The sequence below is a fragment of the Ranitomeya variabilis genome, chromosome 6 (genome assembly GCF_051348905.1).
Source record: "Ranitomeya variabilis isolate aRanVar5 chromosome 6, aRanVar5.hap1, whole genome shotgun sequence".
In the NCBI taxonomy this organism is placed as follows: domain Eukaryota; kingdom Metazoa; phylum Chordata; class Amphibia; order Anura; family Dendrobatidae; genus Ranitomeya; species Ranitomeya variabilis.
In genome coordinates this window covers 115,849,443-115,867,969 of record NC_135237.1, presented here as the reverse complement: position 1 = coordinate 115,867,969, position 18,527 = coordinate 115,849,443, and the positions used below count along the sequence as shown (strand labels likewise).

Here is an 18,527-nt window from a genome sequence, read left to right as displayed (position 1 = left end):
ATGACATATCCATCATAAAGCAAGCGTTACACTACTGTCATACTATGGCACAATACAAAGATGCCAATTCAACCCAAAACCAGACCCCAGAAATACAGATAGAGCCCGGAAACCTTAACTAAATCCCAATGCTAGTCCACCATATAATTATAGACTCTAAAACTCTTAAATATATCAGGTTTTTATTGGTGGGTACAAAGGCTACATGAATGAAATTATCAGGTTCAAATGTATTGAAATAATTTGCGATTCATGTCACTAGGATCACCAAAATAAATCCTGCTTCTATTTTGCATAAAGCAGATTATGATTATATAAATCACAGGAAGCTCAAATGACTTCCGACGAGTCCACCTGAGGTTCCCCATAATGCTTTGCATCTATGACATCACATGGCATAGCGCAATCAATCAGCACAGACTATCCCAACCTGTATAAAAGACTAGGCAGGGAATGCAGCAGGCTATAGAAAGGACAGAATGCTGACATGGCCTCAAGTACGACCACCTGGTCTTCCCCATAATGCTTTGCATCTATGACATCACATGATATCAGGAGGGACTAGCCTAGCTCATGTAAAAGACTAGATAGGGAATTCAACACCCATTTTAGGTCGATTTTAGGATAATGAGGGTAGTCAAACTCACAGCTCAGCAATAGAAATAAGATAGCCTAAAACATTGGGCAAATACTCCAGACAGTAATCTCTTGTACAACTGCCGCTGTGAATAGGATAAGAGTAGTAGCCTGGGAAGAATATAGACATTAAATTGATAGGGGGAGAGAGATAGTAAAGGTACCTTCACACTGAACGACATCGCTAGCGATCCGTGACATTGCAGCGTCCTGGCTAGCGATATCGTTGAGTTTGACAGGCAGCAGCGATCAGGATCCTGCTGTGATATAGCTGGTCATTGGTTAAAGTTCAGAACTTTATTTGGTCGTCAGATCGCCGTGTATCGTTGTGTTTGACAGCAAAAGCAACGATACCAGCGATGTTTTACAATGGTAACCAGGGTAAATATCGGGCTACTAAGCGCAGGGCCGCGCTTAGTAACCCGATGTTTACCCTGGTTACCAGTGTAAAATGTAAAAAAACAAACAGTACATACTCACCTTCGCGTCCCCCGGCGTCCGCTTCCTGCACTGACTGAGCGCCGGCCGTAAAGTGAAAGCACAGCACAGCGGTGACGTCACCACTCTGCTGTTAGGGCCGGCACTCACAGTCAGTGCAGGAAGCGGACGTCGGGGGACGCGAAGGTGAGTATGTACTGTTTGTTTTTTTAACATTTTACACTGGTAACCAGGGTAAACATCGGGTTACTAAGCGCGGCCCTGCGCTTAGCAACCCGATGTTTACCCTGGTTACCCAGGGACCTCAGCATCGTTGGTCGCTGGAGAGCGGTCTGTGTGACAGCTCTCCAGCGACCAAACAGCGACGCTGCAGCGATCAGCATCGTTGTCTGTATCGCTGCAGCGTCTAGCATGAATACTAGACTGAGTGTGATTGAGCAGAGATATGGTATAGCTGGCATCTACTGTATACTACTGCATTTTAATTTCAATTTCACATTTTTCTTTCATTCTTAGAGGGATTTTCCCAAGAACAAATGTTCATTTAAATCCATAGATTGTGAATATTAATAACTTCCAAAATTGGTTGTGTTTAAATAAAATGTCCCTTTGCTGAGATAACCTTATATATGTGCTCCTGCTGTGTAATGGCTGTGTCTGACCATGCTGGAAAATGGCTGATCATATCACATCTCCTGGGCAGTGGGGAAACAAAAGAGAGTATACGGATAATACAGCATGGGATCACAGCTGATTCGTTTTGTGAGGTTAAACATTTCCCTGCCTGTTTTGAAACAATATTTTACCTCAAAGAAAGAATCACTTGTGATCCTGTGCTGTCCTGTCTATATACTATTTTGCTTCCTCCTCTGCCCAGGAGCTGTGGTATGATCAGACCATGTTCCTGCACGGTCAGACACAGCCATTACACAGTACACAGCAGGGGCACATTTATAAGATTATCTCAGCACATGAACATTTTATTTTAACACATGAAATTGTGGAAGTTGTTCCAAAATTTATTGATTAAAATGAATTTTTGGTCATGGGAAAACCCCTTTAATGCTGTAGAATGCAGATCAAGGCAATATTTTCTACAAAATAAAAAAAATCTAAAATCAGTGTCAGTTAGACGATGTAGTTACTTATCACAAGTGACTGTAATTAGCTTGTCCATTTCTTCTGCAATCCTTTTTGTGAAAGGAGAATAATTGTTTTTTCATAAATACAAAAGACAACTCCTTAGACATTTAACTGTGACTGTCTACCCCTTAAAGTGTGCATATCGCAAATAGTGATGGGTGAACCTGAACACTAAAGTTTAGGGTCCGTACTGAACACCTACCTTTCGGGCATGGACCCCGAAACTCGACACTCCAAACCCGAACATCGGGTGTCTCCCAGAGAAACATTGGAGGCTCTGATTGGTGGTAAGATCACTACTGCCAATTAGAGCGCCAGCAGCTGTGACTGGCGGTAAAACATTTACCTTCGGTCACAGAGGTGTCAGGCAGATGTGAGTACTATCCTCATCCTACACCTAATGACAGTGAAAGTAGGCACAGCTGATGGGAGTATTCATCAGCCAGCGCCTGCGCTATAAATAAATATATAAAGTGTGGGTTTCCCTCTATTTCTGATAACCAGCATTGCAAAACTGACTGCTGCAGGCTGCAACTCTCAGCTGTCAGCTTTATCAGGGATGATTATCATGAATAGAAGGGTCCCTGCGACATTTTTAAAAAATATTTAAATAAATAATTTTAAAAAATGGTGTGGGGTCCCCCCATTTTTGACAGCCAGCCAAGCTAATTCAGACAGCTAGGGGCGGGTTCACCGTGAGAAATTTCTTACTGTGAACTGCAGTGAACTCACTGAGCTCAGGGCTGTACTGTGAGACTTTTTCTCACGGTGCTGTCAGTTATCTCAGTTCAGCGGCCCAACTAGGAACTCAGCCTCAGTGAACTGCGGTAACCTCAATGACATCATCGCTAGTCATTGTCATGGCGATTGCAGCAGCTAATTCCCCCTTGGTTTTCAGCCTGGGCGGTCAGATCTTGGCACCATCCAGGTTGAAAACCAAATATCGCAGACATGGATTATGGCATGGGACAGTATGATAGACCAGTGAGGGATATTGTTTTTTATTTTTGTTTTTTGTTTTTTACAGGAGACCAGGGCTTCAATGGAATGGGCATTAGGTGAATATTTTTGTTTATTATTTTCTGTTTTTTACAGGGGAAATGAGCTTCAATGGAATGAGCATAAGGTTAATATAATGGTGTTTGTTATTTTTAAATTTGTAAAACAATGTGTATTTTCATGTCAAAAAAAGGACTTTATTCTGGGTGTTTTTTACTGACCATATGATTTTGGGGTTAGCAATATAGAGGCGTCTTATAGATGCTTCTCCATTACTGCTGGACTTGATGTCACCTGAAAATATAAAAGTGACATCAACCCCACAAATATGAACACCATTTGCCACCGCCACAAGGCAACTGGGAAGAGCTGGGCAATGCACCAGAATTGGCGCATCTAATAGATGCGCCTTTTCTGGGGTGGCTGCAAGATGCTATTTTTAGGCTGGGGGTGGCCAATATCCATGGCCCCTTACCAGCCTGAGAATACCAGAACCCATCTGTCTGCTTTATCTTGGCTGGTTGTTAAAAATGAGGGGGTACCTCACACCGCTTTTTAAATTTTATTTAAATAATTTAAAAAAAACTGCGTGGGGACCCATCTATCCTTGATAACTGGCCATGATAAAGCTGACAGCTGAGGGTTGCAGCCCCCAGCTGTCAGTTTTGCCATGCTGGTTATCAAAAATAGAAAGGAACCCAGGATGTTTATTTATTTATTTATTTATAGAGCAGTGGCCAGCTGATGAATACGCCTATCAGCTGCACCTGCTCTCGCTGTTATTAGCGGAAGCAGGCATAAGCTGATGGGAGTAGTAATCTTTCAGCAGCCGACGGATCTGTGACCGGAGGTAAACTTTTTATCGCCGGTCACAGCTGTAGGCTCACGCTGTCATCTGACAGCATGGGAACTGCAACTCTCTGACTGCCGATAATAATCCTATCAGAGGTACCATTTGCGGTGCTGTCATGCAGATAATAGTAAGATTTCAGTATTTTTAATATGGTTTTGAAAAAAAAAATGTAAATGTTTAACATAAAAACTTGATTTACACAATGAGTCATCATTTTCTGATTACACATCCCCTAAATCTTTATACGTAATTAGCTGTAAACTTTTGGGTATGGCAGCTGTTGGAACTTGTACTAAATAGGATTTTATATGTACACAAATACTCACTAATAAACAAATAACCATTCGGCTCAAACAGAGGAGAATTCTGACCAACACCATTGTGACTTGAACATATAGTATGTGGCCTTGAACAAAGCCTTGAATATATGTTGCCATCTAACACATTGTCATTTCCTCACACTGCTTGGCAAGGGCAGTGGACAGAAAGAGTAAAATGAAGCACAAGTAGAAAGAAGCAGCACATTTATAATATTTTATTGTAGCAAATTAAATAGGTCATGTTTCTATCACAACCACATGCCTTTTTTAGACCACTAGATTGCAGCGTATGGAGAATTCACTATGTAAGTTGAAATTATATTGCTCATGTCACCACTAGCTTTGGGTAGGGGTATTTAATTAGTGTTGCACAGAAAAATACATATTCCATAGCAAAGTCAGGAATGGGACTATCACTTTATGGAACTATACCTTTTTTGACAGTAAACTTGAACTTTAGTGAATCAAGTAGTATCAAAGCTATTTTACACCATGGAATAGACAGTAGTAACAAATAACAGAACATAATAACAACAACTGAACCCATGTTAGCAGATTCTAAGTGTACCCCTTCAGCGTTCAGGCCCAAGAGCAATTGCTATTATTCCTAATGTTATAGGAGTTCCCATGCTCCTCACCTACAATGTTTAATTTATCATACTAGTGTTTTATTATGTGGCCAGAAGACCTTTTTGTCTTACAGAACAGAGTCCATGTGCCAGGCTGGTTGTTACAGGAGATAAAAAGATGGTCCCCATATAAAAAACTAACACAGATAGTCTAAAAAGTATCTAACAACAGATGAAAAGTCCTAAAACACATTAGTTCAAATGAATGGATTAACTAAAGTGTATGGTGGCTCCCGACTCTCTTGACAGATGTCAGAGTAGCAAAGGCTAAGGCAGTTTACTTCTTTTTGTGTCTTCTCCCTTCTCACTACTGAAAACAAATAAACATTCGGCCAAGGAAGTAGGGCGTGCTTTGAGTCCATCATGACAAAAATTGAAATACATATGTTTGTTGTTGTTGAGTAAGGGAATCCCTGAGCGATAGCTGACATCGGAAAGAGTGTATGGCTAACAGCTAAGGTTTACAGCAGGGGAGGACTTGTCATTGGTGCAACCTGTGCCACTGCCCAGGGGCCCAAGAGGTAGGAGGGCACCAGTTTCACCTCCAAAACGGGTGAAATTGATCATTATGATGAGTTATTGGGCTGTTAAGGTTCCATATATTGTTCTTGCACAGGGGCCTCTTATGTATGTGTACATCCGTGGTACATAGGCACCTTAAGGCTTCTTTACAATACAGTAATAAAGTAGATATACTGTATTCTGTTCTATACACAAATCTTGGTCCTGAAAAAAATTAACACTGGTGACAATTGTCCTTATTGGCAGAAAAAGTTTTTTTTGTATCTCTATTTAGCGATGTCTATTGAAAATATGTTATGTTCTTAGTTAACTAACACATATACAAAAAAAAGCTTTACATAACATCCTTGTGTTAAATCAGACGTGGCTGACGGATTGAAAACATTAAATCCAATCATTAAAATCTGATGGAAGAGCAGCCATTTACAAGATTAATTGTCTTAACTGATCTACATTAACATTACCATCATAGTTAACAGGAAAAGACGAATTATGTAATTATAAAAACATTTTAAATTTTTGTTTTTATTTTCTTTTGCAAATATATTTGTACTATATATTAATATCACATCCAATATCATATCTAATATGCTGATCAATAGAAGAGGTTTCTCATGGAGAATAAGATCTAATGAACATCCTGCATATGCACAAATGATTAATAAAAAGGCAAACTAGTTTTGTAATTTCCTGTACTCAGATGAGACATACACGAATAGAAGCTAAGTTCTTTCATTTCCAATCAAAGCAAATCTCATTGACTCTTTCCTGCACCCAGTAATACTCTTGCCTCAGCTCCCATGTTATAAATGCTACGTTCTATACGCGTCGACTGCAAATCAAGCAGCATAATAAACTGCACTTATCATACTTTTTCAGACAGTGCACAACAACATGACGGAGGAATAATAAGTGTTTGCAGTGGCTACAATACAAGAGGTGCACTTTCCATAGGATGTACTTATCTATGTATGTTTATTTGTTTCCTTGTATTAATTTGCCCTTCTTGTTATTAATGAGCTCAGGGCAATATACTCAATTACTCAGTAAATGTATACAATGTAACAAGGGCAGCATATGTGCAAGGGGCACAGAACTCAGCCTTGACTTCTGTCTGTGTGATCACTGACTGTATCCAGAGCCCATTAATAACCTCATCATGCCCGTCTCTTCTACAAACAGTGCACACCATGTATGTACCCTGTGATTTCACAGAAACATGACATGCAGTATTAGAATGGAGCTGGGAATATAAGTATATAGGTACAGCAGATACAGAGTCAGAAAATGGCATCACCACTCTTACAAAAATACTGAACTCATTAACAGACATATCTGTTGGGCATATAGGGGTATTATATCACATATATAATCTACAGAAAGACAGATCACACAGTGATAAAAACTAAGATAGATACGATAATGGCAGGTTGATTAATAGATTCTGTAGTTATGAAATAGATATATACAAGATAGACTGGCAGAAGACAGAGAAATAGATGGTTTGTAGAAAGCGAGACAGATAGATAGTAGATGATTGGCAGAGAGAGAGAAAGATTATGTGACAGAGATTGTGTGAGAGAAATTGTGTGAGAGTGTGAGAGAGTGTGAGAGAGAAATTGTGTGAGAGTGTGAGAGACAGTGAGAGAGATTGTGTGAGAGAAATTGTGAGAGTGTGTGAGAGAGCAAGACACTGTGAGACAGACAGTGTGAGAGACAGTGTGAGAGATTGTGAGAGAAATTGTGTGTGTGAGAGAGCGAGACAGTGTGTGAGACAGTGTGAGAGATTGTGAGAGAAATTGTGAGAGTGTGTGAGAGAGCGAGACAGTGTGTGAGAGAGACAGTGTGAGAGACAGTGTGAGAGATTGTGAGAGAAATTGTGAGAGTGTGTGAGAGAGCAAGACACTGTGTGAGAGAGACAGTGTGAGAGATTGTGAGAGAGAAATTGTGAGAGTGTGTGAGAGATTGAGAGATTGTTTGAGAGAGATTGCGTGTGAGAGAGTGAAACAGTGTGAGAGATTGTGTGAGAGAGAGATTGTGTGTGAGAGATTCTGAGAGAGAGAAATTGTGAGAAAGAGAGATTGTGTGTGTGTGTGTGAGTGAGAGACAGTGTGAGAGATTGTGTGAGTTTGTGTGAGAGTGATTGTGAGAGAAATTGTGTGTGTGAGAGACCCCTGAATGTACTATTAGTGCCCAAACTGTGCCCCTCAACATCCCATCCCCATGACCCCGATCCCCTCATCCGACACTAATTGTATTTTGGTCCTGCCAATAATGACTATTTGAATTTGAAAAAGATTGTGTGACAGAGATTGTGTGAGAGAAATTGCGTGACAGAGAGAGAGTGTGTGTCTGTGTGTGCCAGAGATTGTGTGCCAGAGATTATGAGAGAGATTGTGTGTGAGAAATTGTGTGTGAGAGATTGTGAGAGTGAGAGAAATTGTCTTTGAGAGAGACACTATATGAGAAAGATTGTAAAACAGATTGTGTGTGAGAAATTGTGTGTGATGAGAGATTGTGTGAGAGACATTGATAGAGACAGAGAAATTGAGATTGAGATAAGGCTTTAAACACACACACAGTGTGTGAGAGAAAGATTGAGAGAGAAGTGTACTACGTTGGACTTCTAGAAGAAGGCACTAGTGTCATGCAGACATCCCTGCCCTGAATCCACAATGGCGCTCCTCTGGGGAATCCTGTGGACGGGCAGCTGGCACACCTCAGGTTGGGTGGGTGTCAGTAGTCCAGGCCCACTGTGCACTTGTTGTAAATCACACACTTCTTCAGAGCAGCACAGATGGAGGGATCTCATTCCAGAATGACAACACAGGTAACTAACAGGAGAGAGGGAGGTATCCAGAGCTCTGGTCACCCAGCACATGAAGACCCAGCTCATGTCAGAAGTGGACGGTCTTATTTGTCTCACATCTCTCCATACATCTCTCCATAGAAGGATCCCTCGCCAGCAACAAACACAAAGAGAATCTAGAAATAAAAAATGAACAGCTGAGGCTACTGACTCCTGGTGAAGAAAGCCACTTAGCCCATGGCCTCACTACATTCCAGTAGGAGAACTGACCAGGGTATCATTACACAGCACACCTGTTTACAGAAGGGTGAGCCTGACTACAGGAATTGTTGACACCCTCAGAGGTGGGAAGCCTAGCCCAGAAACACTGAGTGGAGGAGGGTTAGTGGCTGATGATTTGGGGCAGCATGATGGGGAATGGGGCTGCCCAGAAATCGGTCTCGGCAATGCCAGCTTGTAATCCCTCCATACATGTATTATTCTGTAAGCAGAACTCAGGGGAGGAGAATAAACAGACTTCTTACCTGCTGCAGCTTCATAACAAGTCCAAGCACACAGAGCCGAGCCCAGCATGACTCCCCATCCAGCTGCCTGCCATGCAGGAGCTGCCCTCCTGGCTCCTCGCTACGCCGTGCCTGGCCATCCCAGAGGGCACCGTGCTCCTCCAGGTGTGAGGGGGACAGCTGGCACTGCAGTGGCTGACAACACCTGGCTGACAACTTGACAGGAGTTGAATACCGATACAGGCGGCCGGAGTCAGCCGTCAGCTCCGTGCACGGAGGACACACAGCACAATGGCAGCGGAGAAGCAACAGGCGGCACTGAGCGCGCAGCACTTACCTGGAGCAACTACCTGACGCCGCTGGAAGGACAGGGAGACACGGACAACATGCTGCTGCGCTCCCGGGTGACAGCAGCCCTGACCTGAGCTCCCTCACTGCACTCCCACCATCCTCAGGAACGATGTACGGCGAGGAGGACTCCTCCTGCTGCAGCCCTGGGGAGGAGAAACCCGCTGGATGTGGACGAGACAGACAATGCACACACCCAGCACAGTCTGACTGGGTATCTCCTCCGCTCCGAGGGGCTGCTGCTGCTGCTGCTGTGGGTGGGTGTGATGGTGACTCTACACCAGTGTCATCTCTCTGCTGGGTGTGAGATTCTCAGGCATGACCCTGCTTCCAGCTAATGATCTCTTAGCAGCCATCACCATTATCATCATCATCATCTGACAAGGAATTTCTCCTATTCACTGCCTGGCTGCTTACTTACCAGTCACATTACAGCAACCTGTCTGGCATAAATAATTCCTGCAGGTTGGGAAACAGCACAGGGAAATTGTGCCATCCATTCAGGTCCCTGGCTGAGACAGGTCCTAATAATTGGCTCATATTTTATATTATTAACATCATTTCTCTGCCTCAGCAAAAGTGCTGTTATTTGGGAGAGATGTAATATATAATAGTACAAGGGGGCATGTATCAAATGAAATGAACAGTGACTTATACTGGACCTGTCCCCCCCACAACACCTAACTATTGATATAGCTGCAAGCAAATGCCCCCGAATCACATATGCCATCCCCCACAGTAAACATGCCATGCCCATAGAAAAAACAAGCCAAAGGAAAAAGCAATAACCCTAGACAGCATGCAATACCACAGCACAGACGCCATAATCCCTAGTCGTGGGCAGCTGCCTAGCAAAGAAGCCATATCCCTAGACGTGAGCAATTACCTTCTAGGAATGAGCAATTACCCAGCCGACCTAACACTGCTAGACATGAGTGTCAAAGGAACAGTGACTTAAATCCTAGTCACAGGTATTAACCCCCTAGGCTCGAGGTATTGCCCAACAATCCATGTCTGTAGAATAAACCAGGTATGGAAAAAAGCTATAGCCCTAGAAAACATGTAACACCATGACACAAAAACCATAAGCAGCTGCCCAGCAAAAAAGCAATACCCATAGACATGAGCAGTTACCTCCCAGGAATATGGAATTACCCATCAAATGTAATACAGCTAGACCTGAGCCTCAAAGAACAGACTGTTAATTCCAAAACCCCTAGGCTCAAGCAATTGCTCATGCAATAACCACCTAGAAATGAGCAGGTGACCCTGGACAATATCTTCAAGACATAAACAATGACTTTAGGTATGAGCATTGTCTTCTTAACTCCCCCATACACATTAAATTAATGTCAACTGAACCCAATACTGAAGAGTTCCGATGATGATCTAATGTGTATGGGGGCACTAGCTGGCTAATGGTTGGGGAGGTGTCGATTAGGTTCGTGTGATTTTGGACTTCCGATCGCATTGTTCTGCTGGAAATAAGCTGTGATGTATTCTCATGAAGAACACTGGAGCACCTGACCGAAGGAACGCTCCTGTGAACAGAGGAATCGGCTCAAATGGCTGTCGTCCGAACAATCGGCTGAAGTATCATTCGGCCAACAGCCATCTAAGACGTATAGGTGTCACGGGAGACCTAGGCAGGAAAGAGCTAATAACCCGGGCCCCTGCGATTTCCATCAGACTAGGGAAACCCTGACTGACCCTCTCCCAGAGTTTACACTGATGGTGTGCATGTCTGGGCCTCCACCCTCGCCCTATCTCCTGTTTCAACCCTAGGCTGAAACCACAACCCACCACCCTGTGAAGAGTCCACACTCCAATACCCACAGTTAGCACAGACAAGGATAACGGAAAAATAAGCACCACGCCGCAGTCACTCAGGAATACACTATAAATGCAAAGGGCAAAACAAATACAAATATAGGAAGGAGCAAATAAGACAAAGGGAAATACACCACCAGCAACGATACTCCAACTACTAGCTCCCCACTCCAGACCGAGATAACATGCACAAGACAGAAGCTATAATACGCCCAATGTTCAGGAGAACTATTTAAAGGCAGTGGGCATGGCCCAGCTTCCAATCCGAGCACCAGGTAATTTAACCCTGGACCAGCTAGATAAAATCTAGCCGACGCCAATGAGCGCATAGTGGTCAAAAGCAGAATTACCGCTGTCTGTCGAATGACCTGGTCTGAACAGCGTCCGACATGACAATAGGGGACTGTAGACACAAGTATTTATCACTCACAGATGAGCATCTACCCCAATAATCATGCAATACTTCACGAAACCAGTGACCATCTAGAAGCAGCATTCACCTGTCAAACATACCAAACTATACAATACGAACAGTGACCCTATGCATAACCAGTTGTCCAGAAAACATGATAATACACCTATATACAATCATTTACCTCCTAGGTATGAGCAATTGCCGAGCAAACATGAAATACATGAAAGGAATTACTATCTAGGACCCATCGGTTTCTCCCCAGCCATGAGTAATAGCAGTTATATAGGTACTAGCAATATTCTTAGGCATTTGTAAAACCCTATTTGGAAGGAGAAGCTCCACAATACACCTACACATAAAGCACATTTAGCTATAAACTATTGTTCAGCAAACTTGCAGAGCCCTCAGAAACAATTCCAATCTAGAAATAAGTCTAAGCCACATGCAATTACCCAATAGAGATGAGCAATTAACCCAGGAAAAATGTACCTACACATAAGCAATAACTCTCACATTCTTAGGCAATTGACTATTAAACAATACACCTACAGCGAATTCTAGCAATAAGATAGAACAAAAATAAACTCTAGAAAATGAGCAGAAACAATCAATGCTGCCAGATAATGAGCAATTACACCCCTTACAGTAAGCAACTACTACAGTAAACTTGTGTTTACCACCTAGATAGGAGCAGAGGCCTAGCAAAAATGCTATACCCCCAGTCATGGTTTCTTGGTAACTAACGTGGGCCCAGGGCTGGCTCCAGGTTTTTGTGGGCCCCTGGCAAAAAAGTCTCCTTGAGCCCCTGCAACTTATCCCACAATTCATGATGAACAGGTAAGAAATATAGGTATAGTACAATGCCAAAGATTTCACTTTTTACATTACATGAGTGATATTGTACATTCTACATCCTCATTTAAGCATGCCATCATACATCCATTACTTAAAAAACCATCCCTCGATCAAAACTGTGCCGCTACATATAGACCTGTCTCTAATCTTCCCTTCATCTCTAAACTCCTCGAACGCCTGGTCCACTCCCGGCTTACCCGCTATCTCTCAGATAACTCTCTTCTCGACCCTTTTCAATCTGGTTTCCGCTCTTTACACTCGACTGAAACTGCCCTCACTAAAGTCTCTAATGACCTACTAACAGCTAAATCTAATGGTCACTACCCTATGCTAATTCTCTTGGATCTCTCCGCAGCATTCGACACTGTGGATCATCAGCTCCTCCTCACTACGTTCTGCTCCATCGGCCTCAAGGACACCGTTCTCTCCTGGTTCTCCTCCTATCTCTCTGACCGCTCTTTCACTGTATCTTTTGCTGGTTCCTCCTCCTCTCACCTTCCCCTTACTGTTGGGGTTCCTCAAGGATCAGTCCTAGGCCCCCTCCTCTTCTCTTTGTATACTGCCCCATTGGACAAACAATCAGTAGATTTGGTTTCTAGTACCATCTCTATGCTGATGACACCCAATTATACACTTCTTCTCCTGTTATCACGCCGACCTTTGTAGAAAACACCAGTGATTGTCTTACTGCTGTCTCTAACATCATGTCCGCCCTCTATCTGAAACTGAACCTGTCAAAAACTGAACTCCTCATGTTTTCTCCCTCTATTAACCTACCTTTGCCTGACATTGCCATCTCTGTATGTGGCTCCACCATTACTCCCAAACAACATGCCCGCTGCCTTGGGGTCATACTTGATTCCGAGCTTTCATTCACCCCCCACATCCGATCATTGGCTCACTCTTCTTATCTGCATCTCAAAAACATTTCTAGAATTCGCCCTTTTCTTACTTTCGACTCTGCAAAAACTCTTACTGTTTCACTTATTCATTCCCGTCTGGACTATTGTAACTCTCTACTAATCGGCCTCCCTCTTACCAAACTCTCCCCGCTCCAATCTGTCCTGAATGCTGCAGCCAGGATCATATTCCTCACCAACCGTTACACCGATGCCTCTACCCTGTGCCAGTCATTACACTGGCTACACATCCATTCCAGAATCCAGTACAAATCTACTACCCTCATCCACAAAGCACTCCATGGCTCAGCACCATCCTACATCTCCTTTCTGGTCTCAGTCTACCACCCTACCCGTGCCCTCTGCTCCGCTAATGACCTCAGGTTATTTTCCTGAATAATCAGAACCTCCCACTCCCATCTCCAAGACTTTACACGTGCTGCACCGATTCTTTGGAATGCACTACCTAGGTTAATACGATTAATCCCCAATCACCACAGTTTTAAGCGTGCCCTAAAAACTCATTTGTTCAGATTGGCCCATTCAAAAAAAAAAAACATAATTAGGTTCCTCGCATCATGTTCTCATACACTTTATGCAGTTATTAGCCCTCTGTGTCTGTACTGCTAAATACTTAGGCAGTTAACTGGTTCATGCAGCTTTACATGCACACCCGAGCCTTACACTATGGCTGGTCCAAATAACTAAAGCAATTGTTACCATCCACCTCTCGTGTCTCCCCTTTTTCCTCATAGATTGTAAGCTTGCGAGCAGGGCCCTCATTCCTCATGGTATCTATTTTGAACTGTGATTTCTGTTATGCTGTAATGTCTATTGTCTGTACAAGTCCCCTCTATAATTTGTAAAGCGCTGCGGAATATGTTGGCGCTATATAAATAAAATTATTATTATTATGGCTCAGAAACCAGAGAATCCTTGCAGCGTACAGTGTGTGTGTTGGGGGGATTCAAAAGATTTCATTTTAGTCTGTATAGTATAGTCCTCTATACAGTATAATGGACACCATATATTGCTCAATACGATATAATGAGCCTTATATAATGCTTTATACAGTATAATGGACACCATATGTTGCTCCATACAGAATAATGAACCCCATATAATGCTCATACAGAATGGGCCCCAGATAATGGTCCATACAGAATGGGCCCCATATAATGCTCCATACGGCATGGTCCCTATATAATGTTCCATACAGAATGAGCCCCATATAATGCTACATATAGATTGGGCCCCATATAATGCTCCATTCAGAATTGTCCCCATATAATGCCCCATACAGAATGAGCCCCATATAATGCTACATTTAGAATGGGCCCCATATAATGCTACATATAGAATGGGCCCCAATAAATGCTCCATACAGAATGGTCCCCATATAATGCCCAATATATAATGAGCCCTATATAATGCTCCATACAGAATGGGCCCCATATAATGCTACATTCAAAATGGCCCCCATATAATGCTCCATACAGAATAGTCCCCATATAATGTTCTATACAGAATGGGCCCCATATAATGCTACATATAGAATGGGCCCCATATAATGCCCAATATATAATGGGGCCCATATAATGCTCCATACAGAATGGGCCCCATATAATGCTCCATTCAAAATGGCCCCCATATAATGCTCCACACAGAATGGTCCCTATATAATGTTCCATACAGAATGGGCCCCATATAATGCTATATATAGACTGGGCCCCATATAATGCTCCATTCAGAATGGGTCCCTCATAATGCTCCATACATAAATAATCAATTGCTCTCCTCACTCCCCACTGGCCGCATGTCCTGTCTCTTCAGTATCTTTTGACACTCTGCATTGCTCAGTGCAGAAGGCGCGCTGTAGTGATGTCATCACTCCATCTGCCCTGAGGCATTACAGAATCAGAAGATATTGAAGAGACCGGACCTGTGTCCAGCAGGGAAGGAGGAGAGGTAAGCATTTCAAACAGTTTAAAGCACGGGGTGGCCGAGAGCCAGTGCCCACACTGGTTCCAGGCTCCCTCGACCCATAGCATGCCGCTGTCCTCGTGCTCCGGGTGGTGAGACCAGCCCTGTGTGGACCTTTGACACATACAATAACTAACTCCCTTAGTAAAAAGAAATACCCCGTAAACAAGCAGTACCTATAGATGTAAGTAATAACCTTTTAGGCATAAGCAATTGCCCATGCAATATTTATAGACATGAGCAATTATTCTGTAGAGATGAGCAAATATGACAGCAATTGTAAAGCATGTCATAGATAAGAGCGAGTAAGTAATTCTGAGAAGTTAGCCCTTAGTCATGTGCCATTACACCAAGGCACAAACAAGTATCAAAAGCACCCATAAAATGGGTCACCCTGGGTAATAAATGATTATTTTCCTTTAGGAATTACTGGACGATGCAAACTTTTCCACGTGTTGTCAGTGTGTACCTGTGCGCGTGTGATTTAACCCATTAATGACCGCCAATACGTCTTTTAACTGACCTGAGATATAAGAGAATAGCCTCCCCATACAGGTGACAATCCAGCAGCTGTCGGCTGTCCACTATAGCTGACAACTGGCTGCATCAGCCACAATCAGTGTTTACACCGTCCAAATCTGTTTAACTCCTTAGATGCTGCTGTCAATAGTGACTACATCATATTAATGGTTAACAGCTTGTGGGGGCTTCTTTTTTATCCCAATTGGTGCCCTCAGATTTTGATTGTGTGGTCCTGATGTTTGCAATGGCAATTCATGGCCAACTAGCGGCCTTAGAGTTTGCCGGCTACAGAAGTTAGTGACATTTAGGTGGTAAAAATACACTTTTTGATTTCTGTCATGCCACTTTGCATTAATTCCTGAAAGTCACCTGAAGGGTTAATAAACTACCTGACTGCAGTTTATTTCAATATGTCAGGGGGTGCTGTTTTTAAAATGTTATAACTTTTGGGGATTTCCCAATATATAGGACCCCTAAAGGCACTTCAAACATGGATAGGTGCCTAAAAAAATAAATTTTATAATTTTCCTTGAAAAAAAAAATTACTACTACATTTTTCAACCGAAAATGCTAACAAAATAAAAGAACATTTTACAAATGGTGCTGATGTAAAGCCGACATTAGGGAAATGTTATTTACTAATGGTTTGCTGTGGTATGAGTATCTGGATTAAAGAGATAATCATTCAAAGTTTGAAAATTGCTAATTTTTTAAAATTTTTCTCAAATTTCTGATATTTTTTATAAATAAACACAAAACATTTTGACCTTTATTTACCATCATCATAAAGTATAATGTGTCACGAAAAAAACAATCTCAAAATCACTGGGATTTGTTGAAGCGTTTCAGAGTTATTACTACTTAAAGTGGTCAAGGGGTTAAGATTAGTTTTAGATTTTAGATGTGTACATTTTACAACATAGTATGTTACACAGCTAAAAAAATAGAAAAGCCAGAAACACGTCAGAGTAATCGTCATTCTTCACCATCATGGATATATTTTAATAATTTTTAAAGGGCCACTGTCACCCCCCTCCAGCCGTTCTAAACTAAAAGAGCCACCTTGTGCAGCAGTAATGCTGCATTCTAACAAGGTGGCTCTTTTAGTTTTAGGTTCAAGTATACCCCAAATAAAGCATTTTTATACTTAGCCACAATTCCTGTCTCTAGCCAGGGAGGCGGGTCCTCACTCCCCAGCTTGGCCAGCTCCTCTGCCGTTACTCCAATCTTCCAGCGCTTTCGGCGCCGCCCCCTCAGCGCTGTTTCAAAATCGGCACCTGCGCTGTGTACTGGTGTCCTGCGCAGACGCAGTAAGCTCTGGCCGTCTGATGTCCCAGCCAGGCTTGCACACTGCGCCTGCGCGGGCATTGCGGCCAGCCACCTTTGGAATCCCCGCCCGCACTGTGCATAATGCATAACACAGTGCGGGGCGGGGATTCCAAAGGTGGCTGGCCGCAATGCCCGCGCAGGCGCAGTGTGCAAGCCTGGCTGGGACATCAGACGGCCAGAGCTTACTGCGTCTGCGCAGGACACCAGTACACAGCGCAGGTGCCGGTTTTGAAACGATAACAGCGCTGAGGGGGCGGCGCCGATAGCGCTGGAAGATTGGAGTGACCGCAGAGGAGCTGGCCAAGCTGGGGAGTGAGCACCCGCCTCCCTGGCTATAGACAGGAATTGTGGCTAAGTATAAAAACGCTTTATTTGGGGTATACTTGAAGCTAAAACTAAAAGAGCCACCTTGTTAGAATGCAGCATTACTGCTGCACAAGGTGGCTCTTTTAGTTTAGAACGGCTGGAGGGGGGTGACAGTGGCCCTTTAAAACTGTGGAATAAAGCATTATTGATTTTAATTGCATGCATTACACAGCTGTTTTGTCTTCTATGTAAGAAAATACTATTAATCTGGATCAGGGAAGCGTTTGTGAAACACTTCCGATTTTTAACACCTATTCTGTATATTTGCCCTTTTATCGCAAAATGAATGATATTATGCTAATAGTGGTGGGCATTGGAAAACATGCATTTTGCTACAAAACATGTTTATTACCACTCCTTTATATAAAAGAACGTATTTGTAACAACTGAAACAAGTGAATTACTGTTTCAATAGCATAATTGTATTATTTATCATTTATTTATTAAATGTGTCCATGTTTATGCTGAACCTGCACTGCAAAAGAAGAAAGAGATATCTTTCAAAATCTTATAAGTATAGAAGAATCTTCTAACATTATCCACTCACCTTGGTAGAAAGCACAGGCCAGTTGTCACATTTTTATACATTATCATAGAGGGTGTCAAAAAGAAAGGGGAACCATAATGGGCGATGTTTGTTTTTACACAATATTTGGACCATAGGGAACACATGTATAACAATGTGTATGGGGCAAAGAGAAAGCCTATTTAATGTGATATGTGGCTTATTTATAAAAGATGTGAACTGTCTTTTATCTAGTACTTCTGTAATTACTTAAAAAAGGATATTCAAAACCTAAAGTGAATCTGATCGGGCTTCTGTACTTGAAGTCAGAATGGATGTATAATACTATTTTTTTAAGTTTCAAATTTCACCACTTGATGTTAACATGATGCAAAAATAATAGGAATTATCAGCTCACCATTGTCGTCATCAATACAATGTCGGTGAAAACTATTGGGCCAGCACCTAGCTGTGGAGCCCCCAAAATAAGGAGAAAAGGAATTCCAGCACCGTAAAATTATATAAAAAGTAGAAATTTTATTTAATCCATAGCCAGATAAAAATGATTATACATGAATCATAAATAAACAAAAAAGAAAAAAATGGGATTGGGGTGTGGGAAC

The 18,527-nt window shown here is 42.4% G+C and overlaps 1 protein-coding gene across 2 annotated transcripts in view; it reads right to left on the bottom strand.

Annotated features, from left to right (window-relative positions):
* Positions 1-9,615, bottom strand: part of LRRC3B (leucine rich repeat containing 3B) — a 340,497-nt gene extending 330,882 nt beyond the window's left edge. Inside the window, exon 1 of one of the 2 annotated variants that reach the window (XM_077268934.1) lies at positions 9,190-9,615. The gene's annotated coding sequence lies outside the window, so the exon portion shown is untranslated. The other variant, XM_077268935.1, reaches the window with a different exon arrangement.
* Between the last annotated feature and the right edge of the window lie 8,912 nt (positions 9,616-18,527).